This window comes from Lissotriton helveticus, chromosome 4_1 (assembly GCF_964261635.1).
Source record: "Lissotriton helveticus chromosome 4_1, aLisHel1.1, whole genome shotgun sequence".
In the NCBI taxonomy this organism is placed as follows: domain Eukaryota; kingdom Metazoa; phylum Chordata; class Amphibia; order Caudata; family Salamandridae; genus Lissotriton; species Lissotriton helveticus.
The window spans coordinates 1,191,522,401-1,191,548,276 of NC_136063.1; positions in this window are offsets into that span (position 1 = coordinate 1,191,522,401).

A 25,876-nucleotide genomic window follows, 5' to 3' on the forward strand; every position below is an offset into this window, starting at 1 on the left:
AACTCCGCCAGCCGGCACGGGCAGCGTTTGCCACCCACCACCAGCCTGTTGTGTGTCCTGCAGCATGGGGGCTGCCACTCTTTTGCCAGAATGCCAAGTTTGCCCTCTAGGTGTTTATTGGACCTGTGTTCGGAGAACAAAAGTCAGTGATATACTTCCTGGTTGGCAGGTCCTGTGAAGAATATAGCCAAGGGAGCTGTTGCTAGAGGTAATAAGCAAATAACTTTTTTTCATGTTTGTTTTCATCTTCTAAATCTCCCAAATAATTTTTTCCAGATCTCAGCATCTACAATGTTGTAGTCCCTTCTGTTTTGGCGGGGCATGGGTTGGTTGCTTTGGTGTCTACTGCATCATTAGTTGGAGCAGTGGTTTAGCAATTGTGTCATGCATCTTAGTGCATGCAAGGTAACTGTCGCCCACCTGCCCAATTTGTTATTAAAAACTATCCTTATTAGGGAGCAGTGGGCCCTTTAGACTCTTGGACCCCGGTGCAACTAAACTTGCTTTTAAACTTTTTAAACTTCTTCGGCTTTACCCTTGAGGGCAGCCAGTTCTCATCATCTGCCCAAGGCGAGAACTGTTGCCACTGGTATCCACTTTCCAGGCATGAATATATGAGGAATGTATTAAATCGCAAACTTTTGCCTGGAGGCGTCATGGCAATGCACAGTGGGACAAGAGTATTATGTTCCTAGTTTTGAATGAAAAGCAAGGTTTACAAGGATTTCCTAAAAGCTTGCAGAGAAGTGGAGGTTTTTTAAATTCAGAAGGCAAAGTGTTCCAAGCAAAGCTATGGATCTGAAGAAACATGTTCTACCCCATGTAGTTTTGCTGAAGGGAGCAACTGCAAGATTCTTGGCCATGCTTGAGAGGATGGTGCTGCTGGGAGTGTACAACCTGAGATGTTTTTTGAGGGGGCAAGTCCATACCCTTACAGGGTCCTGTAAGCTTTTCTAGAGCTTTGAAGATGATGCGCTGTGGAGTATATTAATGACTCCTATTGCTGATTAAAATCTGGGCACTTTTCAAAGAAAGAGCGCTCATATATTCTGCAGTGTCTGAAGCTTTTTTAATAGACCGACTGAAATGTTGAGGTAAAAACTGTTGCAATAGTCAAATCTAGCCAGCACAAGAGAGATAACCACTGTTTTTAAGAGTTCAAATGGCAGGAAGCAAAATTAGGTCAAGGTAACATGAGTAATTTGTTCCTTCAGCTTCAGGTCATTGTCAATCACTATCCCTAGAATTGTAACCTTTGAGAATGGGATAGGACATTAACTTAATTTAGAAGGCCACCAGGTTTGTGTTTAAAAGGAGGGATTGCTTCCGTAACCTCAGTTTTGGACAAGTTTAACTTTAAGCAATTCTTCTACATGCATTTGTTAACTTCAACCATGCATTACCTTAAGGAGTGACTGCTGTTAATAGCATTTTTAGCCAGTGACACAAAAATCAGTATGGTGTCTGCAAAGGATGCCAGAGATAGTGAGTAGAACTTTATAAGCTTGGCAAGTGGTGTAGCATAAAGGTTGAACATAGTAGTATTCAGAGATGATCCCTTTGGGACTCCACAAGCCAGGGTATAGGATTTAGAGGATAATTCTCCCACTGAGCCCCTCTGTTGTCTCTTAGTCAAAAAAGATTTTAAAAGATTAAGTGCCAGGCCTCTAATTCCTAAAATCTACAGACAGCCAACCAGTACAGTGTGGTTGACTGAGTCAAAGATGGCAGAAAGATCTAAAAGCACCAGAGTGGCATTCCCTCCTCTATCCAGGGTAGCTCTGATGTCTTCTGATGTCTTCTGTTGCTACCACCTTTTGCTGATTCAGTACTGTGGTGTTTTCTAAAGCTGAACCGGGTGTCGTCCAGAAAGCGGTTGTTGTCAATAAATTATATTAGTTGTTAATTAATCTATCTTTTTCCACCAATTTTGCCGGATGGGGAGCCTAGCAAAGGACTGGAAATTGCTCAGCTCTTTAGTGTTGAGGCTAGCTTTTTTAGGAGCTGGAGAACAGTGTCCTGTGTGCACAGTTTTTGAGTGCATCATTCATCAAACAAAGTGTACTATTATTATTATTATTATTAATGAGATTTGTATCGCGCATGGTTACCCTTGGGCATCCCAGCGCTTATCCAGAGAGGGTGGACCTAGCAGAAGTGACTCGTTAGGCAGGGAACAGGTGAGTCTTTAGAATTTTGCGGAAGCGTAAAGTGCCGGTTTCGGAACGTAGAGTAGGCGGAAGGGAATTCCATAGGACTGCCACATTGACGGAGAATCTTCTACCGCCAGTCCTGGCCTTTCTTACCCTTGCAACTTGCAAGAGATGTAGATGGTCTGAGCGAAGAGCGTGGGAGGCCTTGTAGGGTTGAACCATACCCCGAAGGATAGGTGGCCCTTTCCCCTGCAGGATTTTGTGGGCCATGCAGAGTGACTTAAATTTCAGCCTCTCTCTGACTGGGAGCCAGTGAAGCGCCTTCAGCGCCGGGCGGGCTGATTGCCACCTGGGAAGGTCTGTCAGAAGCCTGGCAGCGGCGTTTTGTATTTGCTGCAGCTTGTTCAGAGTTGATTCTGGCGCCCCCAGGAACAGCGCATTACTGTAATCCAGCCGGGAGATGATGAGCCCCTGGATTAGAAGCCTCCTGGTAGCCGTCGGGAGGAGGGGTAGGATCTTCCGGGCTGACCGAAGCAGGACAAAGCACACGCCTGCGGTCTTTTTGGCGTGTGTCTTAAAAGAAAGGTCCTGCTCCAGCCACACCCCCAAGCTCTTAATCTCCTTTTTAGGGGTAGGTGGCGCTCCCAGACAACAAGGCCAGCTGCTTAGGGGCAGGGAAGGTGGAGAGTTCCCCAACATCATCAGTTCGGTTTTCGAACCATTGAGTTTGAGGGCTGAGTTGCACATCCAGGTAAAGATCTTAGCCAGGCATCCATGCAACTGATCGGGGTGGTTCGCCGACTGGGGAAGCCCTACCACCAACTGGGTATCATCAGCATAGCTGATGATCTTGATTCCCAGTGGAAGTACCACACTCTCCAGCGGGGCCATATAGATGTTGAACAATGTAGGGCTCAACGATGAGCCCTGTGGCACACCACACTGGAGAGGGAGCGGTGTAGACTTCTCGTGGCCTTCCCAAACCTCGAACGAGCGCTCCTCTAAAAAGGACGCAAGCCATTTCAGGGCCGTCCCAGTGACCCCCACCCCCGACAGTCGCTGGAGTAACACCTGATGGTTTACGGTGTCAAATGCCGCACTGAGGTCCAGGAGGATCACTGCCACCGATCCCCCTGAATCCAAAATGCTCCTGGCGTTCTCCACGACTGCCAGCAGGGCGGTGTCCGTCCCCTGGCCGGGGCGGAAGCCCGTCTGCGAGTCACCCAGCAGGGAGTTGGTTTCCAGAAAGCCCGATAGGCGCCTATTCACAAGTTTTTCCGCCACCTTGCTAAGGCCAGGAAGTAAAGAAATAGGCCTGAAGTTCGCAAGGTCGGCGGGGTCTAGGCTGGGCTTCTTTAGGAGGGCCTTGACTACCGCTCCTTTCCAGCTGGGGGGCACCACTCCTTGAGTGAAGGATAGGTTGATGAGATCTGTCACTGGGCCGCCGATGGTGGGGGCTACCTGTTTCAGATATCTCATAGGTGCCAGGTCTCTCGGGGACCCACTCTTCACAGAAGCCAAAGCCCCGAGAACTTCGTCCACAGTGACTGGTCCAAAGGAGACCAGCTCTGCAGTCCTCGCTTCGGGCCAGGACCCTAGGTGACCCTCCGTGGGTGGCTCCTGGGCTAACCGGGGAAGGGATAACAAGATGTTTTCTATCTTCAGTTTGAAGAAAGAGGCCAGTTCTAGACATTTCTCGCGTGGGTTGTTATAAGAGACCGGGGGTTCGGGGGTTTTCAAGAGTTCTCTGATGACCTTAAATGACTCTTTCGATGAGTTGGAAGAGAGGGCTATCCTCTCCTCAAAGAACCCCGACTTCGCTGCCCTAATGGCCGATTTGTAAGCCTTAAGGGCCTCCCGATATTCTCTCCGGCTCACTTCGCCCCAATCCTTCCTCCAGATCCGCTCCCGCCTCTTACAGCCTTTCCTCAGTGTTCTGAGCTCTGGCGTGTACCAGGGGGCTGATCCCACTCTCCTACCCCTAGTAAGTTGTCTTTTCTTAGGGAGGATGGTGTTCAATGAGTTGGTCAGCCAGGCATTTACATTCTCGTCCGCTACTAACGGGTCGGTCCCGAGAACGGGACGGGACGCCTCCAAATGTGCCGCCCAGGTATCCACTGAGAGCCTACACCAGGCTCTTTCCATCGTGAATACCCTGGGTGTAGATGCTACTGGGGCGTCGTACTGCCACCGAGCCGGAATCACAAAGTGGTCCGTCCAGGGCAGAGGCAGCGCGGACAGAGCTAGAAGACAATCTGAGTTTGAAAAGATGGGATCGAGCAGATGTCCCTTTTCGTGTGTTGCGCCAAAATTAACCAAGTTGATCTCGAATGCTTTGAGATCACGCTGCAGATCGACTCCCAAGGAGTTGTGAGGGTCATCGAAATGGATGTTAAAATCACCCAAAGCCACGAAGTTAGCAGTGGAAGAGGCGAGAAGCGCGACCGTTTCGAGAAAAGAATTAAGGAAGTTGCCCATGATCCCCGGTGGACGATAAACGAGAAGGCCGGCCAGAGACGCGGTGGGCGACACGCGTAGGGAGAACTGGCAGCTCTCGCAGTCGCTCATCCCACCATCCTGGGCCTTGCAAGTTAATGTGTCCCTGTAAATAATGGCGATTCCGCCTACCCGCCCCGATGGTCTGTCTAGATGGAATATAAGAAAGCCCGGTGGAAGTGCCCTGACCATGTCCGGGCCGGAGTAGGAGGAGATCCAGGTCTCTGTAAGGAATAGCGCATCCAGCTTGTGGTCAAGGATGAGGGAATTAATTTCTGTCGCATGACTGGGGAGGGACCGGCAGTTCAGCAAGGCCATTGATAACGCACAATTATCTCTGGCCGTTTCCTGACCTAAGTTGCAGGCCCCACAAGGAAGAAACGGTTGCCCCTTCTCATGGGCGAATCGACATGAGGCAGGATGTGGAGACCGCCAGAGCATGAGTTCCTCCTTCGTGTACCTGGTACAAGCTGCGTGTGGCTCCCGTGGGTCGGCCAGGGGGTTCAGCCCTGAGCCCGTCTGGGCCCGGACGGGCACAGACGGGCTGAACTCTGGCGTAACTCCGGCGTCAGTCCGGCGTCCCCGCTGCGCGTTACCGCTGCGCGCCGGCATGGCTGCCTTTATGTTCGCCTCTAGGAAATAGAAAGCGGACTACAGCGCGCGATCTATGCCCCTCACCCAAGATGGCCGCCGACAAGACAAGGGCCGTGGACACGCCAAATGTGGTGGATTTAGCAATTACAATGCAGGTAAGGTGGCAGCAGTGGGGGTGTGCGTGGCCAGGCTTGTTAAAACCAGGGGAAAGTGCCCAAATCAAAAAACAAATTAACAGCCAAAAACGGGAGAATTTAAAATCACAGGCTCAAAGTCGCCGGTGACTGCTGCAAATGCGAGCGCTGCTGAAGGTGACGCGCTGAAACTGGAAAGTGTATGTAATATGACTTCAGTTGATTGCACTCTACTACAACTTAAAGGACCAGACCCCGAACTACGAATCAACTTCCACTGAAGACACCACCTCGACCATGAAAGGCATCCTCACAGGTGCCCCATAGATCCCCGCCCCCCTGCACGTCTTCCACATAGCCGCCATTGTGCCCGAACTGCGACTCACCATCAACACCACCTTCAAGACCGGCACCTATCGCGATGACTGATGGTTGAGACACAAATGGCCGCCCGGTGAGGAGCTATGGTCGGGAGCTCCCGGTCAGGAATTGCCGTTCTGGCCTATAAACCCCTTTTCCCCGTAAATTTCTCCTGTACCCTGACAGGGGACACTGAAAAGACTTGCCCGATGCCCAGTGGAGCCGCTTGGTTCGGCTAAGGAGGAGTCTGGCCCGGGTGTCTCAGCGGCCATCACCTACCCAGACCAACATCGGGGCATGGCATCCCTCATCCCGCTGCTGCTTTTCTTTCCGCCTCTGCTGCCTCCCTCGAAGCAAATCGCCACAGATTCCGGATGACTGTCCAGCCTCAGCACAGCTCTGGCTCCGGATGGCATTGGATTGCTCTGGGGCGACATTCCACTCTTCCGGGATATCAGGACGACATGGCCGATGCCCGGTGGAACCGCTTGGTTCGGCTATTGAGGAGTCCGGCCGTCACCTACACAGCTGGACATCGGGGCATGGCATTCCTCGTCCTGCTGCTGCTGTTTTCTTCCTCTACTTCTTCCCTCGGAGCGAGTCACTGTGGATAGCTGATGATTGGACCAGCCTTAGCACACCTCTGTATTCATCGGCTGTCTTCAAGCCCTCGATGCTGCCTCACTGCCTCCCCATGCTGGCCGTCTGCCTGGATGTGCACTGCCTTGGCTCCAACTTCTGAGACCCGAGAGACCTTTTCCAGGTGTGGGGGTACGGGAGTCACACATGGCGGATTGCCTAAACCGATAACCCAGTGGTCCCGAGCCTGGACGCCTCTTCTCCTTTCCAACCGCCTTTGATTTGGAACTGCGCCCCCCTCTGACTTTCCGCACTTAAATCCTGCTCCCTGGTTCTTATTTATGGACTTTTGACAATGCTCAGCCCGCCATTTTGTTGCTGGCCACCGTCGATTCCCAGGACCAGATCCACCATCTTGTTCGACCCCTGTCCTTTCCCCCTTTCTTCTGGTCTCCCCCTGACGATCCTCAAATGTTTTTCTCCCTCTTTCTGGTCTGCCTTAACTCCATCCCCACTCGTTCCCTCCTCTCCCCTCACCCTCTCCCAGAACACTACTCTTGTCCCCCTCTACCTTCTCCCCCCTTATGATTATTCCACTCTGCTTGTTAAATCCTTGCAACTAATGTTTTTAAATTACTGTACCTTGTTCTTATGTTAATTGCTCTGATACCTTGACTTGTGAGTCAAACTTGCTGGACTGCCTTTACTCCCTCCCCCCTTAGGCTCCCTTCCCACCTTCCACCTATTCTTTCACTCGTATTCTTGTCCCCCCTTTCCTTCTCTGTCTCTTATGATTTGGCTTTTACTTTGACATATCTGTAAAAAATTTTTATATTATTATCCTTGTAACTCGCTGCTGCTCCTTATGTAAAGTGCTCTGATACCTCTGGGTCTAGCCAGCACTATATAAAACTCAATATAAATATAATTAAATAAATAAATAACTAAATAAATAAAGAAGACTGGAAACATGCAGAAGTCAGACCCCTGCTCAAGAATCCCTCAGCAGACCCCACCAACTACCGACGCATCTCCCTCCTCCCCTTCACGGCCAATGTCACAGAAAAGAACGTCAATACACAACTAACCAAATAAATAGAAGCAAAGTCCATTCTGGACCCCTCCCAGTTCGGATTCTGCAGCAACCACAGCACCAAAAATGCCGTACTTGCAGCCCACAGACGACATCTGTAACCTCCTCAACCAAGGACACACCGCAGCCCTGATCCCACTTGACCTCTCTGCAGCATTCAACACCTTCTCCAACTGCATACTGACCGCCAGACTCCACAATGCCAGCATACAAGGAACTGCCCTCGACTGGATCTGCTTGTTCCTCACCAGCTGAACCCAAGGAGTCAGACTACCACACTTCCTCTTCGAACCTACAGTAATCAACTAAGGAGTTCCCCAAGGATCTTGCTCACCCCCACGCTCTTCAAAATCTACATGGACCCCCTCGCCGCCATCATCAGAAAGCATGGACTCAGCATAGTATCCAACGCCCACGACACCCAGCTCATCCTCTCCCTCAACAAGGACCCAATCACCACCAGAATCAACTTCCAGGAAGGAATGAAGGACATCGCATACTGAATGAGCTGAAACTGCCTGAAGCTCAACTCGGAGAAAACAGAAGTCCTTGTCCTCAGACCCTCCCCCTCGACTTGAGGCGACACCTGGTGGGCCACCGCCCTCAGCAGACCTACCACACCCACAAACCACGCCTGAAACCTCGGCATTGTACTGGACTCCTCCCTCTCCGTGACCCAACAGCCAATGCCGTAGCCTCCAGCTGCTTTAACACCCACTGAATCCTCTGAAAGAACTTCAAGTGGATCCCCCACAAATCAAGGAATGCCGTCATCCACGCACTCATCACCAGCAGACTTGACTATGGCAATGCCCTTTACGCCGGGATCAACAAGTCTCCTATCCACAAACTCCAGACAATACAGATCACCGTAGCCAGACTCATCTTCGACATCCCTCAACATGAGCACACACCAAACACCAACGAAATCTCCACTGGCTCCCTGTTGAGAAGCGAGTCACATTTAAGATACTCACCCACACCTACAAATGCATCCACAACAACGGACCCCAATACCGCAGCAAGAGAATCTCCCTCCACGTACCCAAAAGAACCCTCCGATCTGCCGACCTCACACTCACTGAAATCCCATGCATCCGCAGACCCAGAAAAGATGGAAGAACCTTCTCCTACTTTGCAGCAAAGACCTGGAATGAGCTCCCGCTCAACATCAGATGTGCCTTCTCTCTGAATATCTTCAGGAAGACGCTCCAGACCTTTGTCTTTGACTGAACGGAGCTGCCTACCCCTCCCCCAGAGCCTTGAGGCTCTCACGGGTGAGTAGCACACTTATTATTCCCCTGATTGATTGATTAGTTGATTGATTGATATCAGTCACGTCATCTCAGCCTCCTGCTTGCCATCCACTATTGTGACCTCACTTCTTGCATCCCCTGCTCTCACTTGCACTCCCAACTAGCATCACACACCACCCCCGATGCCCCCAACTTTCCTATTAAATCCTTCCCTGCCTAGCCTCCCATCCTGATGCCCATCACCATCAGGGAGCTATTTAATGTAACATTGAGGCCACCACTACTCCTTCCACAGGTGGCCGACAGCATCAGGAACCCTATGAATGCTAGAGAGCGAAGCACTCTCTTCATCCCATGACAAATGGGCCCCTGATATGCACAGAGTGTCACTTAGCCTGGACCTCATGAAAGCCTGTTCCCTTTTGGCAATTCAATGAGCATGTATGGCGACTATATGTGTTGGTTGCAATGCTGTGTTTTCGCTGTTAGGAGTTACAAGTAGGTTCAGTTTTAAAAGGTTTATACATGTAAATACCAGCAAGTACAAATGCATGCTCATGTAACATTAACCCGATATTGGTGAAACAAACTGGCCTTGAGAAGATGTATTGATCCTACCACCCATCGCACACAGTTTTGACACAAAGAGTGGAAGGTGAGGACATGTTAGTGTTAAGGGGTATACCAGGCAGCATGCCTCACAGGTCACAATGGCAGTGGGCGGAACTCTGCGGAATGTTATGCATTTTTTAGAAAACTTGGAGGAATTCCACAGAGTAAAACTCTGCAAGTTCCACCCACCCAATGCAACCCTCTGTCTTGTCCTGCTGGAGATTTTTTACTTCCATTTCAGAGACTTAGTCCAATGTAGAAATTCTCACCGTCGCTTCGATCCAAGGCTATCCGACGATTACACTCTCTTTTCGGACACCTCCTGCAGACTTGTCCCAATGAACTTTACCTTCTCAAAACATTTTTTTCAAAGATTTTTCTAAATTCAACAGTCAGGGCCGACCGGGCCCAATCCACTTCTTGGACCTGAAATGCGCTCCACTACAGTTGGCCATATTCTTCGACTTTGACCTATTCTCATGTGACTAGATCGATGTCATTGATGCTTTGATCTTTTAGGCACTTGTTTTTACAAATAACTTTAAAAGTTCATAACTCTGGGTCTACTGATTGGATAATTGTCTTTTTTCTTTTCTTAAATTTAACTCTACTTTTCTAAATTGGTTTGACATTTTTCTCTTGTTGTGTTTCCACTTCATTACTGTTTGCCTGCTGCATAAATATTTTACATTGCCTCTAAGTAAAGCTTGACTTCTTTTCGTGCCAAGCCACCCAGGTTAAGCACAAGTTAATTTAGTGACTTCTTGTGGTTCACCCTGCAAGGGATTGTTGCCGGTGCCTGACGAGGGCTCACGCCCCAGTCAACCAACAACCTAATTTCTAACAATAACAATCCACCTGTGAATGCCTATTGACCAGCATTTGCTTTTCACAATCAATTTTTTTCTTGGCTTAATGTGTTTATCATAACTTTTCATATGAAATAATCAGGCCAACAGTCTATATCATTGGCATGTCACCGTAACCAGCTCAAGCCTACACCATCGACCTTAACCTTTTCACAAGGTAACCATTCGGCATACAGTCATAAAAATGCAAATTTGTACAAAATTCCAATTAGCAATGCAAAAATAATTCCTAAAAATTCTAACAAGGATTATTGCAGTGCATATCTTCTATCCTCATGGTTTGTTTGGGTGGATCGCCAACACCAAAACCCTTGCCTGTTAATGTAATTGTAAAATTCCATGTAACAAAATGTCTGTCCAGAGGCTTAAGCACATTGCAATACCAATCCATCTTTGAAAGCCTATTATCTTTAACACATGCTTTTCATGATAAATAGGTCCGACCAATAGGCTTACTTATAATGTTTCATAATAAACAGATCAAACGTATTGGATTTACACTTTAACAAAGGCTGACCTATTCTAGTCAACATAAACTGGCAACCATCATGCATAGACTTATACAATTACAAATTTGCAGAAAAATACAGTTTGCAAACAAAATATAACCCCTCTCTACAAGACCTAATATGAATGATCACAGTAAAAACAGCTAGGCTTTTGAGAAGTGGATGTCCAATGCAAAAGCTCTTGCTGACTATAGTACTCTGTGAGATTACATGTAACAAAATACCTGTCTATAGCTTGCAACACAATGTAACAACAGACAACTGTTTAAGGTTTACTGCATTTCAGTAATGCTTTTCACAATGAATAAGTTAGACCAACTGCCTTTGTCATGACATTTCTTAATAAGCAGGCCAGATACACAGCATCAGACATAACGTTTTCCAGTGTTCCAATCAGGCCAAAAGTTTAGCTTGTCACCATAACCACCTCATGCTTACAGTTTTTAGCCTACGTTTTTTTCACAAGGCAGCCATCAGACTCGGAATTATCAAATTAGAAAGGTATACACAATTACAGTCTGATAAACAAAATACTATCTCTCCTAGAAGGGACTAACAAAGATGCTCACAGAGCAATTCTTTATATCCACAGCTTGTCAAATGGGTTTAGCAGCACCCAAACCATTACCTACTACAGTAATCTGTGAGATTACATGTAACTAAATACCTGTCTGCAAACTTTAATATATAGTAATCACAATCTATATTTAGATGCCTATTGACTGTAACCTATGCTTTTTACAATTAATATATCAGATGTAGTACCTTTATCATAGGATTTTATTATAAACTGATCAGGTCTATTGGCATTTATCTTTGGCTTGCCACCATAACACAATTAAGTATAAGCTTTGCCACAAGCTACAAAATGTAGTACAGGCAGTCTTTTAAGTGGAAGCTTGCAAACTTGCCCCAATCAAATCCTGTACTTAGGGGAACCAACATGTGGGTGGAGCCTAAGTCCCTCTTCTAGTAGTTGTTTGAAAGCTCCTTTTGTTGATCATAAAATGTCGGGTGACTGCTGCACTTTCAAACTAAACCTAAAAATCAATGTGGATTGATGTAGCCCTGGGCATCCCATACTGTTCAGCTCTGCTCTGTTTTGTTTTTCTGCTCATTGTCTGCCCTCTGTTTTGCCCTCTTCTGCTCTGTTGTGCCTTTTGTGCTGGATTTTTTTGCTTTTGGTTCTGCCTTTTCTGCTATTTTTCTGCCCTCAATATTCCCCTTTTCTGCTCATTTCTTTCCTCATCCTGCCACTTGCCTTCTACCACCACCTGGCGCTCTGCCCTCCCCCAAAACCTACTTAATGGAGGCCGCATAATGACTCCATTGAGCAGGTCCTCATGAAAGCTCCCACTGTGACAGTTCTCCTGTCCAGCTTGCCAGCCGTCCACTACCCTCTGCTGCCTATCTACCTTCTGCCCTCTGCTGTGCATCCTCTGCTCGTTTCTTGCTCTGTTTTGCCTTTTCTGCTCATTTTTCAGCCCTCTGTTTTGCCTTTTTCATTTTTTGGCCCCTTGTTTTTCTTCGCTTCATTTTGCCCTCCGTTTTGCCCTTTGTTATTCCCTCTCCTGCTCTGTTTCGCCTTTTCTACTCATTTTCTGCCCTCTGTTTCACCATTTCTTCTCATTTTTGGCCTTTTTTGGTCTATTCTGCTTGTTTTTCTGCCCTATGTTTTGCCTTTTCTACTCGTTTTTCTTCCCTCTCTTTGCCTTTTCTGCCCGCTGTTTTGCCTTTTTCTGCTTGTTTCTTCCTCTTCCAGCCATTTCCTCAAGACCTGGCTTTTCAACAGAGACCTCTCATCCTAGCACCCAGATATCCCCAGGGATGACAGAGCTGCACTCTACAATCGGTGATTGATTGATTGACCAAACACAAAACTGAACTCTGAATTATTTTTGTAGTTCAAATAATCTTTATTGATTTTAATACACAAAACACCAACCTAAGGACAGTACATAACCCAAATAAGTAAGAGAGAGGGCACTCAACATAGATACATATATTGCACTAGGAACTTTAAGGTCATTAAACACATATAGAGGGGTAAAGAAAAAGAGTGGAAGGGTAAAAACTGTGCATAGGCGTACACATAAGCTGAGTAATATATTCATGGGAATATATATCCAACATATGGATTCATGTGTTAAATTAGTAGTATAGGTTAAGGAGTATAGAGGCATAAAGTGACATCTTTTAGCTTGTAAATGGTGCAATATAACTGTAATCTTATATGCACAGTGGAATAAATAGCCAATGCTTGGGTAGATTCAGTTAAGACAAACAATGATCAAGTGAATATACACATCTGCATAGTGTTTACCTGGATTTAGATGGATAGAAGTATGATTGAAATATAGCGTGGACCTTATAGTTTCTGCATTATGCTTGAGCGAAGTGTATCTGGGCATAAGGAGGTTCAAAGTGAAGTAAGTGGTGTCAAATTAGTCCCACATATGTCTGTGTTGTGGACGCCAAGGAGAAAGTTGCAGTAATGTGTTATTTGTTCCTCTAAGAAATGTGATCTGACTACTCTGACTGATTTTTGGCAATTTAAAAATATTGTTTCAGAAATTCTGGAGGATGGGACAGTAAAAGAACTTATGGGTTATCTCTATTATGTACACCAACATTTGGGGTCTTGTATAAGGTTGAGTTTGTGTATTTATTGGGGGGTCCATTAGCATCCATTGATAATTGTAAATGTGTTTTTTATAGGGTTGGTGATATCTTGTTTGTGAAGGTTGAGCTATAGATATATTTCCGGTCAAATTTTATTTTGCTTTTAGTTGGTTCTGCTTTCCAGCATTGCTAGTTTCAAGTGTGGGCTCTGCTGGGTTTAGGTAGTAGTAGTTTATATACTCTGGATACTATACGTCCAGCATAAGTTACCAATTAGTGTGTAGAGCGAGGGACTGTTCTTCAGTAAAGGATCCTTTGAAATCTAGACTTTTAGTCTCAAAATGTTTTAAAAGTTCAAATTAATTAATCCGAAACATGACTGGAAGGTAGAGAGGGAAAGCGGCAGCCTGCCGTCAAAGATATGTATTTATCAAATGAATTACATTTTTTTGACCAATCAGGACAGATTATTGGGTGACCATCGATTTTAATTTTGAGGTTGAGCCATAGGAAATGACAGGTTAGTGTTGCAAATTTTTGTTTTTGAAAGATAGTCTAATCTTAAAATAGCCTTTTTGGTGTTATGCATAATATACTTGAAAGAAAGGAGGTGGAATGTGTGTATTGTCAGGAATGCACTAATCATTGTCTCATTTAAAAGTGATTTCTCTACAGCCACCCAGACAGGTTGATAGTCCATCCCCTAAAGGAATCAGTTGGACCCTTGTTTAAATAGATACACTCTTTGCAAGTTTATAATTTTGGGGAGACATCTACCCCCAATATCCTTAAATTGCTTGCCTTGCTGTAGGAATTTATCAAAATTATTGTCCATTTTTGTTAGAAACTCTTCAGCTAGAGGCATAGGGAGCATACTAATAAGATAATTAAATGTGTGGGACTCTGCTCCGCCCCACCATGAAAGAAACTTGGACGATCAGCCATCTCGGAGGTTATTAATCTTCATAAGTAAGGAGTCTTCATTGTATTATAGAATGATGAGGTCATTGGAAAATTCTATTCCTAAATATTTGATGCAGCCAGGATGCTAAGCTAGAGTTAAGTTGCCCAAGATTTCTTCATTTACAAAATTATTGAGAAGCTTAACCTCCGATTTGTCCTCATTTAGTGCATACTCATATACCTCAGAAAATTCTTAAATCAATGCTATTAGGGTGGCAATGGAGGAGGAGACATCCTTAGTTATTTGGAAATATCACCTGCATATGCAGCTACTTTTACTGTGTTGTTGGCGAACTGTATACCTGATATATCTTTGTTCTCCCTCAGATGGTCTAAGAACATTTCTGATGCTAAAAGAAATAGAGGGGACAATAGGGGGCAGCCTTGTCTGGTTTTATATTTCAAGGAAAAATGTGGTATATATAGTGCCCCCTGCTCTTACCTTAGAGATTGATTTGTAGTAGAGTGACATGATCTTACATATGAAGGACTTTCTAAGGTTAAACTTATCAAGGGCCAAATTTAAATAGTTTTTCTACATAAAGTTTGATTGCTACTGTGGGATACCTTGTTAGTGTTGGTTTTTCAAGGACCTGACAGAGTATTATTGTGCTGTTGCTGGATAGCCTGTTCTTCAGAAAGCCAACTTGAAAAGGATGAATGAGTTTAGACATGTATTTTTGTAGTCTTATGGAGAGTATCATGGAATAAATGTTACAATCCAAATTAATTAGTGAGATCTGTCTGTAATTTTTTGGAAGCAGGGTATCCTTATCCTCCTTGGGGATCACTGTTATTATAGCTTCTACAGGAGTACCCGTGACTTGGCCAGAATTGGCAAAGTGAGGGTAATGTCTTAATAAAGGTGGGATAATTGTTTTGAAAAAGGATTTGAAAAATTGTGAGTTATTCCCATCCGTGCCAGGGGCTTTGCCCGTTTTACGTTTTTTTTATAGAACATGCTATTCCTTGTATGGTTATTGTGCCATTAAGCAATTTCATTTCCTCCTCTGTTAGTTTGGGTAATTTTGCTTTATCTAGATACATTTTTCATTTCCTCTCATCCAATGAGGTGTTGTCTTCATAAAGGTTTTAGTAAAAGTCTTTAAAAACCTCTGTGACCCTTTAAGTGCCAGTCTAAATAAGGGTGAAGGTGACCTGCGGCTAGAGTCTGCCTCAGCGCCTCTGTGCTGGTCGCGCGCGCTTAGACCGCTGTCTGTTTATTTTAAATTGCCCATTTTTCTATTTACTTTAATTTTTTGTTTCGAGTTACCCTTGTTTTTAGCGACCCTGTCCTGCCCCTTACCTGCACCATAATTCTTCAGAAACCTCACCGCTGCTTTGCGGGTCCGGTTCCAGGGAGGTTGTGGGCGGGGAGCGCCATCTTGGATCAGGAAGGGAAGTATCGCCGCCATCTTGGTGCGTCTCTGCACTCGTGGACTGAGAGAGCAGGCTATTTAAAGCACTCTCCCGGGCGCGCATCGGTGACGCGCAGCGGGAGCGCCCTCCCTGTGCCTGAGTCGTGCCAGAGTCCTGCCCATCTGCGCTCGTCAGCGTTTCGGAGGCGGACGAGGTAGGACTGCTGGCCTCTTTCTTTCCTCTTTCATATTTCTGGGGGCGTGTTTGCATTTCCTGTCATCATGCTCTCCTAATCTTCCACAGAGCTACTTGCGTTGCGAAGACATTACACTAAATGCCATCATGTCTTCCCGGGTGGACGAACACTTAGGAAGGGCTGTTCGGGTTGCGGCTGGCGCATTCCCGGTCAGGAGGGAATCTTACTCGAGACCCCACTCACGTACAATCAATGTTCTCTCCTTAATACCAGATCCCTCAGTAGACATCCCATTGACATCTGGAATTTGTTGTCGGACTCTAAAACATCCTGTCTGTTTCTAACTGAGACCTGGTTGGTTGAGTGCTCTGGTCCAGATTTGGTGACTGCCATACCTCTGGATTACACCATCTTTAGGAGGGATAGAGTGGTAGGCAGAGGCGGGGTGTGGCACTGATTGTGGATAAGCATTTCCTGTGCACGACTTTTCCCGTTGATAAAATCGTGGGCTGTGAAGCCTTAGGTTTCACCCTTCGACTTTCTCCCTGTCAAGCATGCGCAGGGATCCTTATCTATAGAGCACCTGGTCCCCTCGGCTCTTTTTTTGATGAACTGCAGGCGGCGCTCTCCGTGCCCTGCCTTAGATTCGAGCACTGCTTTTTATTGGAAGACTTGAATCTTCACATGGATAATACAACGGATCCTGATACTATTAAGTTGCAGGATATTGCCTCTTTGTTAGGGTTGGTCCCCTACATCACCAGTTCCACCCATATTAAAGGCCATACCATTGACCAGATACTTGCAACTAGGCCGATTGACGTGTCCCCGCCGCTTCCAGTCCTATGGTCAGATCACTTTTTAATTAATTGTCGTATTCCTTCCTCTGCTATGACTTGCCCAAGATCGCTGAAAGATGTTAGAGGGGTGGCCCGGCCATTTCATCAGGTTTCAGTGGAAATGCTGTCTGATGCTCTCCGCCGTCATCCCTGTCAGCTATCTGGTAATTTGGAGGAAAATCTTGATTTGGTCCAGAAGTGGCTGATAGCTAGATTTGAGGAGTTGGCCCCTGGAAAGCCAGCCAAGTCTGCGGGTAGGCATGCCTCGGCCCCTTGGTTTACTCCCTCTCTTGGTAAGATGCGCCAAGACTGTAAGAAGGCTGAAAGAGCTTGGCGGCGCATGTATGACCCGGGTGATAAAGTAAAATATAGGGGTGCTATTAGGCTTTATCATAAACATATTATGGATGGAAAAAAAGTATATCTATTTAGATGCCTATTGACTGTAACCTATGCTTTTTACAATTAATATATCGGATGTAGTACCTTTATCATAGGATTTTATTATAAACTGATCAGGTCTATTGGCATTTATCATTGGCTTGCCACCATAACACATTTAAGTATAAGCTTTGCCACAAGCTACAAAATGTAGTACAGGCAGTCTTTTAAGTGGAAGCTTGCAAACTTGCCCCAATCAAATCCTGTACTTAGGGGAACCAACATGTGGGTGGAGCCTAAGTCCCTCTTCTAGTAGTTGTTTGAAAGCTCCTTTTGTTGATCATAAAATGTCGGGTGACTGCTGCACTTTCAAACTAAACCTAAAAATCAATGTGGATTGATGTAGCCCTGGGCATCCCATACTGTTCAGTTCTGCTCTGTTTTGTTTTTTCTGCTCATTGTCTGCCCTCTGTTTTGCCCTCTTCTGCTCTGTTGTGCCTTTTGTGCTGGATTTTTTTGCTTTTGGTTCTGCCTTTTCTGCTATTTTTCTGCCCTCAATATTCCCCCTTTCTGCTCATTTCTTTCCTCTTCCTGCCATTTGCCTTCTACCACCACCTTGCGCTCTGCCCTCCCCCAAAACCTACTTAATGGAGGCCGCATCATGACTCCATTGAGCAGGTCCTCATGAAAGCTCCCACTGTGACAGTTCTCCTGTCCAGCTTGCCAGCCGTCCACTACCCTCTGCTGCCTATCTACCTTCTGCCCTCTGCTGTGCATCCTCTGCTCGTTTCTTGCTCTGTTTTGCCTTTTCTGCTCATTTTTCAGCCCTCTGTTTTGCCTTTTTCATTTTTTGGCCCCTTGTTTTTCTTCGCTTCATTTTGCCCTCCGTTTTGCCCTTTGTTATTCCCTCTCCTGCTCTGTTTCGCCTTTTCTACTCATTTTCTGCCCTCTGTTTCACCATTTCTTCTCATTTTTGGCCATTTTTGGTCTATTCTGCTTGTTTTTCTGCCCTATGTTTTGCCTTTTCTACTCGTTTTTCTTCCCTCTCTTTGCCTTTTCTGCCCGCTGTTTTGCCTTTTTCTGCTTGTTTCTTCCTCTTCCAGCCATTTCCTCAAGACCTGGCTTTTCAACAGAGACCTCTCATCCTAGCACCCAGATACCCCCAGGGATGACAGAGCTGCACTCTACAATCGGTGATTGATTGATTGACCAAACACAAAACTGAACTCTGAATTATTTTTGTAGTTCAAATAATCTTTATTGATTTTAATACACAAAACACCAACCTAAGGACAGTACATAACCCAAATAAGTAAGAGAGAGTGCACTCAACATAGATACATAAATTGCACTAGGAACTTTAAGGTCATTAAACACATATAGAGGGGTAAGAAAAAGAGTGGAAGGGTAAAAACTGTGCATAGGCGTACACATAAGCTGAGTAATATATTCATGGGAATATATATCCAACATATGGATTCATGTGTTAAATTAGTAGTATAGGTTAAGTAGTATAGAGGCATAAAGTGACATCTTTTAGCTTGTAAATGGTGCAATATAACTGTAATCTTATATGCACAGTGGAATAAATAGCCAATGCTTGGGTAGATTCAGTTAAGACAAACAATGATCAAGTGAATATACACATCTGCATAGTGTTCACCTGGATTTAGATGGATAGAAGTATGATTGAAATATAGCGTGGACCTTATAGTTTCTGCATTATGCTTGAGCGAAGTGTATCTGGGCATAAGGAGGTTCAAAGTGAAGTAAGTGGTGTCAAATTAGTCCCACATATGTCTGTGTTGTGGACGCCAAGGAGAAAGTTGCAGTAATGTGTTATTTGTTCCTCTAAGAAATGTGATCTGACTATGACTGATTTTTAGCAATTTAAAAATATTGTTCCAGAAATTCTGGAGGTTGGGACTGTAAAAGAACTTATGGGTTATCTCTATTATGTACACCAACATTTGGGGTCTTGTATAAGGTTGAGTTTGTGTATTTATTGGGGGGTCCAATAGCATCCATTGATAATTGTAAATGTGTTTTTTATAGGGTTGGTGATATCTTGTTTGTGAAGGTTGAGCTATAGATATATTTCCGGTCAAATTTTATTTGGCTTTTAGTTGGTTCTGCTTTCCAGCATTGCTAGTTTCAAGTGTGGGCTCTGCTGGGTTTAGGTAGAAATAGTTTATATACTCTGGATACTATATGTCCAGCATTAGTTACCAATTAGTGTGTAGAGCGAGGGACTGTTCTTCAGTAAAGGATCCTTTGAAATCTAGACTTTTAGTCTCAAAATGTTTTAAAAGTTCAAATTAATTAATCCGAAACATGACTGGAAGGTAGAGAGGGAAAGCGGCAGCCTGCCGTCAAAGATATGTATTTATCAAATGAATTACATTTTTTTGACCAATCAGGACAGATTATTGGGTGACCATCGATTTTAATTTTGAGGTTGAGCCATAGGAAATGACAGGTTAGTGTTGCAAATTTTTGTTTTTGAAAGATAGTCTAATCTTAAAATAGCCTTTTTGGTGTTATGCATAATATACTTGAAAGAAAGGAGGTGGAATGTGTGTATTGTCAGGAATGCACTAATCATTGTCTCATTTAAAAGTGATTTCTCTACAGCCACCCGGACAGGTTGATAGTCCATCCCCTAAAGGAATCAGTTGGACCCTTGTTTAAATAGATACACTCTTTGCAAGTTTATAATTTTGGGGAGACATCTACCCCCAATATCCTTAAATTGCTTGCCTTGCTGTAGGAATTTATCAAAATTATTGTCCATTTTTGTTAGAAACTCTTCAGCTAGAGGCATAGGGAGCATACTAATAAGATAATTAAATGTGTGGGACTCTGCTCCGCCCCACCATGAAAGAAACTTGGACGATCAGCCATCTCGGAGGTTATTAATCTTCATAAGTAAGGAGTCTTCATTGTATTATAGAATGATGAGGTCATTGGAAAATTCTATTCCTAAATATTTGATGCAGCCAGGCTGCTAAGCTAGAGTTAAGTTGCCCAAGATTTCTTCATTTACAAAATTATTGAGAAGCTTAACCTCCGATTTGTCCTCATTTAGTGCATACTCATATACCTCAGAAAATTCTTAAATCAATGCTATTAGGGTGGGAATGGAGGAGGAGACATCCTTAGTTATTTGGAAATATCACCTGCATATGCAGCTACTTTTACTGTGTTGTTTGCGAACTGTATACCTGATATATCTTTGTTCTCCCTCAGAAGGTCTAAGAACATTTCTGATGCTAATAGAAATAGAGGGGACAATGGGGGGAGCCTTGTCTGGTTTTATATTTCAAGGGAAAATGTGGTATATATAGTGCCCCCTGCTCTTACCTTAGAGATTGATTTGTAGTAGAGTGACATGATCTTACATATGAAGGACTTTCCAAGGTTAAACTTATCAAGGGCCAAATTTAAATAGTTTTTCTACATAAAGTTTGATTGCTACTGTGGGATACCTTGTTAGTGTTGGTTTTTCAAGGACCTGACAGAGTATTATTGTGCTGTTGCTGGATAGCCTGTTCTTCAGAAAGCCAACTTGAAAAGGATGAATGAATTTAGACATGTATTTTTGTAGTCTTATGGAGAGTATCATGGAATAAATGTTACAATCCAAATTAATTAGTGAGATCTGTCTGTAATTTTTTGGAAGCAGGGTATCCTTATCCTCCTTGGGGATCACTGTTAATATAGCTTCTACAGGAGTACCCGTGACTTGGCCAGAATTGGCAAAGTGAGGGTAATATCTTAATAAAGGTGGGATAATTGTTTTGAAAAAGGATTTGAAAAATTGTGAGTTATTCCCATCCGTGCCAGGGGCTTTGCCCGTTTTACGTTTTTTTATAGAACATGCTATTCCTTGTATGGTTATTGTGCCATTAAGCAATTTCATTTCCTCCTCTGTTAGTTTGGGTAACTTTGCTTTATCTAGATACATTTTTCATTTCCTCTCATCCAATGAGGTGTTGTCTTCATAAAGGTTTTAGTAAAAGTCTTTAAAAACCTCTGTGACCCTTTAAGTGCCAGTCTAAATAAGGGTGAAGGTGACCTGCGGCTAGAGTCTGCCTCAGCGCCTCTGTGCTGGCCGCGCGCGCTTAGACCGCTGTCTGTTTATTTTAAATTGCCCGTTTTTCTATTTACTTAAATTTTTTGTTTCGAGTTACCCTTGTTTTTAGCGACCCTGCCCTGCCCCTTACCTGCACCATAATTCTTCAGAAACCTCACCGCTGCTTTGCGGGTCCGGTTCCGGGGAGGTTGTGGGCGGGGAGCGCCATCTTGGATCAGGAAGGGAAGTATCACCGCCACCTTGGTGCGTCTCTGCGCTCGTGGACTGAGAGAGCAGGCTATTTAAAGCACTCTCCCGGGCGCGCAGCGGTGACGCGCAGCGGGAGCGCCCTCCCTGCGCCTGAGTCATGCTAGAGTCCTGCCCATCTGCGCTCGTCAGCATTTCGGAGGCGGACGAGGTAGGACTGCTGGCCTCTTTCTTTCTTCTTTCATATTTTGGGGGCGTGCTTGCATTTCCTGTCATCATGCTCTCCGATTCTTCCACGGAGCTACTTGCGTTGCGAAGACATTCCACTAAATGCCATCATGTCTTCCCGGGTGGACGAACACTTAGGAAGGGCTTTTCGGGTTGCGGCTGGCGCATTCCCGGTCAGGAGGGAATCTTACTCGAGACCCCACTCACGTACAATCAATGTTCTCTCCTTAATACCAGATCCCTCAGTAGACATCCCATTGACATCTGAAATTTGTTGTCGGACTCTAAAACATCCTGTCTGTTTCTAACTGAGACCTGGTTGGGAGAGTGCTCTGGTCCAGATTTGGTGACTGCCATACCTCCGGATTACACCATCTTTAGGAGGGATAGAGTGGTAGGCAGGGGCGGGGGTGTGGCACTGATTGTGGATAAGCGTTTCCCGTGCACGACTTTTCCCGTTGTAACATCGCGGGCTGTGAAGCCTTAGGTTTCACCCTTCGGCTTTCTCCCTGTCAAGCATGCGCAGGGATCCTTATCTATAGAGCACCTGGTCCCCTCGGCTCTTTTTTTGATGAACTGCAGGCGGCGCTCTCCGTGCCCTGCCTTAGATTCGAGCACTGCTTTTTATTGGGAGACTTGAATCTTCACATGGATAATACAACGGATCCTGATACTATTAGGTTGCAGGACATTGCCTCTTCGTTAGGGTTGGTCCCCTACATCACCAGTTCCACCCATATTAAAGGCCATACCATTGACCAGATACTTGTGACTAGGCCGATTGACGTGTCCCCGCCGCTTCCAGTCCTATGGTCAGATCACTTTTTAATTAATTGTCGTATTCCTTCCTCTGCTATGACTTGCCCAAGATCGCTGAAAGATGTTAGAGGGGTGGCCCGGCCATTTCATCAGGTTTCAGTGGAAATGCTGTCTGATGCTCTCTGCCGTCATCCCTGTCAGCTATCTGGTAATTTGGAGGAAAATCTTGATTTGGTCCAGAAGTGGCTGATAGCTAGATTTGAGTAGTTAGCCCCTGGAAAGCCGGCCAAGTCTGCGGGTAGGCATGCCTCGGCCCCTTGGTTTACTCCCTCTCTTGGTAAGATGCGCCAAGACTGTAAGAAGGCTGAAAGAGCTTGGCGGCGCATGTATGACCCGGGTGATAAAGTAAAATATAGGGATGCTATTAGGCTTTATCATAAACATATTATGGATGGAAAAAAGTATATCTGGAGCGTAGAATCGATGAAGCTGAAAACATGAGTAAAGAAATCTTTAGGATAGTAAAAGAGTTCACCTCCCCCTCCTTGAGTACGCCCTCCCATTCTCACACCGAAGCTTGGATCAGCCAGCTTGGTAATTTTTTCATAAATAAAACTAAATCCATTCAGGATTCTTTCCCCCATGCTGGCTCTATTTCAGCTGCTAGCCACCTGACCACTTTACCCTTTTCATTGGAAGGGAAAGGTCCTTTTCTCTCCGTTTTTCCTCCCATGTCTTCTGCTACTTCTCTTGAGCTCCTGTCTCGGCTAAAATCTGGCTCGCCACTTGACCCTTGTCCAGCAAAATGCCTGGGGAGAGTAGCGCCTGCTGTTAACACCTTGCTTAATCCGCTGCTTAATTCCTCCCTGATCACGGGAGAGATACCTCAGGCTTGGAAACATGCCCTGATCCTGCCGCTACTTAAGAAACCCACTTTGGATCCCCTTATCCATGCCAATTATAGGCCGATCTCCCTCCTCCCTGCTCTGGCAAAGGTGACTGAGAAGCACGTGCCTCTCTCCATTTCCAGCTTTATCGAGAGCAATAACATCTTGCACGATTCTCAATCGGGTTTCCGTGCTAATCTTAGCACGGAGACAGCCCTTCTTGAGATCACCGATGCCATCAGAGAGACTCTTGACTCTGGGGGTAAGGCTATTTTGGTTATGTTGGATTTGTCGGCGGCTTTCGACACCGTTCCCCAGGACGGTCTCCTTTTAAGACTCTGGGAGATCGGCTTTCGTGGGACGGTGTGGAACTGGTTTAAGTCTTTTCTGACCGGCTTCCGACAAGTGGTCTGGGCACCTCCGTTCTCCGCCGAAATGCCGCCGCTGGAGGTGGGGGTTCCTCAGGGGTCTATCCTGAGCCCCACCCTCTTTAATATCTATATGGCCCCTCTGGCAGCGGTGGCGGAATCCTTTGGGGCCCGGATCATATCTTATGCTGATGACACCCAGCTCCTTTTCACCTGTAATAAGGGTGAGGCCTTCGATGGTAGTCGGATCAAAGAATGCCTGGGCGCTGTTTTTGACTGGTTTCAGCGGCACAGTCTGAAATGCAACTCCGATAAATCGGAGTTGCTCTTCTTCGGATGTCCGCCTGATCCCAGCTGGAAGACATGGTGGCCTCTGGACATGTTTCCTCCTGACGGTGCCTCTCCAAAAGCCACAAATCTTGGTGTTCTGTTCGATGATGGCCTTTCGTTCAGACCCCAGATCATTGGGCTGTCCGGGAAATGCTTCGGCATTCTGAAAATGCTGCGGAAGTTTCTCCTGTTGTTGTCTCTGCAACATAAAAAACCATTGTTCAGGCCTTGATAGGCTCGCGTTTGGACTACGCGAATGTCCTCTACCTCGGTCTGCCCAAATATCTTCTGGCACGTCTGCAGATCGTGCAGAATTCTGCTGCAAGAGCCATATTTGGTCTTAAGCGCAGTGTAAAAGCCTCAGAGCTGCTCAAGAGACTGCATTGGCTTCCTGTCTCTAAGAGAATTACTTTTACGGTTTTGACCCTTGCTTTGAAGGCCCTTCATTCGATTGGCCCTAAATACATCGGAAAGCATATGGCCTTCTACGCGCCTAGGAGGATTCTACGGTCGGCCTTGTTGGCCAAAGCCGTTGTTCCCCCCATTAGACACGCACGTATTGGAGGTCGCTCCTTTCGATACCTGGCACCTCGGTGCTGGAATGAGCTCCCCGTTTCCCTAAGAAAAGCCAACAGTCTGTTCTCCTTCAGAAAGGAGTTGAAGACCTGGCTTTTCTCTCAATAATTTTCTTTCGGCCCTCTGTGAGTTGCTGTGTTGTGTACTCTTTTCCAGTTCTCTTTGCCAAAGCGCCGGGACACTCCTTGGAGTAGCCGTGCGCTATATAAGAGACCTTATAATATTACATAAATAAGGCAGTGATCATCTTTGATGGCATTTATGGAATAGAATTGACCCAGATACCTGTTCTTGTGCTTATAATTTCTAAATATAGGAACTTACTATTAGCTTCTTTGTTCATATTAGATTTTATTTTGAGAATCACACCTCTCACTGTTGCTTTTAGGGCTTTCCATTTCATGATGTCAGTAGATATATTTTCCCTAATGTCTTTAAGATAGTTTTCCATTGATTCTCCAATAATTTATTTGCTATTTTGGTGTACAAGGATTTCATCATTTAATCTCCACTGTACTTCTTTTAGGTCTGAAGAGGGGTCAGTGATCAACATTGTTATACAGGAATGGTCTGCTATCACTCTTGGTTCAACTGTTGTTTGGTCCAAATTTCTAATTTAATGCCCTAAGATGTGTAGGTAGTCAATGCAAGAATATGAGTTATGGGAAAACGAGAAAAAGGTATAATCTCTTTCATCCTGATATTGCATTCTACAAGCATCAACAAGGTTGTATTTATTGCAAAGGTTTTTAAGAGTTCTATGGGTTTTATTAGGGCAGAATGCAAATTGGGAGTTCCTGTCTAATGCAGGGTCCAATGGTAAATTAAAGTCTCCTTCAAGAATGATTGTGGCTAAGACAGGACTTATTGTGAGTTGGACAGTAAGCTTATTACGAAAGGAAAGGTCATCTTTTGTTGAAGAATAGTCCACAAAGAACTCATTGTTGTTTTTAGTAAGTTTTTAAATAATGCACCTTCCTTGTTTGTCAGATAGGTTTGATGCCATGTCTATCTTCGACTTGTTAGTGATCAGAGTTAAGACACAATTTTTCTTTCATTGGTTTCTCTATTCTCCCACCACCTTGCGCTCTGCCCTCCCCCCAAAACCTACTTAATGGAGGCCGCATCATGACTCCATTGAGCAGGTCTGTATTTTAGAGTGGGTGTATCAAAGGTTATATTAGGGTGAGACGAGGTGCATCAGATTATCACGTGGATGATGTCATCAGTGATGCCCACAGCACAATGTAATGCGGTAGGGCCCAGGCGCAGCATCATGCATATATAATGAACACGCGGACACAGTAAGATAAATAGTGGAACTGGGTACGGGCACATGCGCTCAACTCCTTTTTATTACCAGGGTCACATATCACTGAAAAAATCATAGGTTTCAGGGACATTATAGTTAGTTGGACATTTCACTCAAAC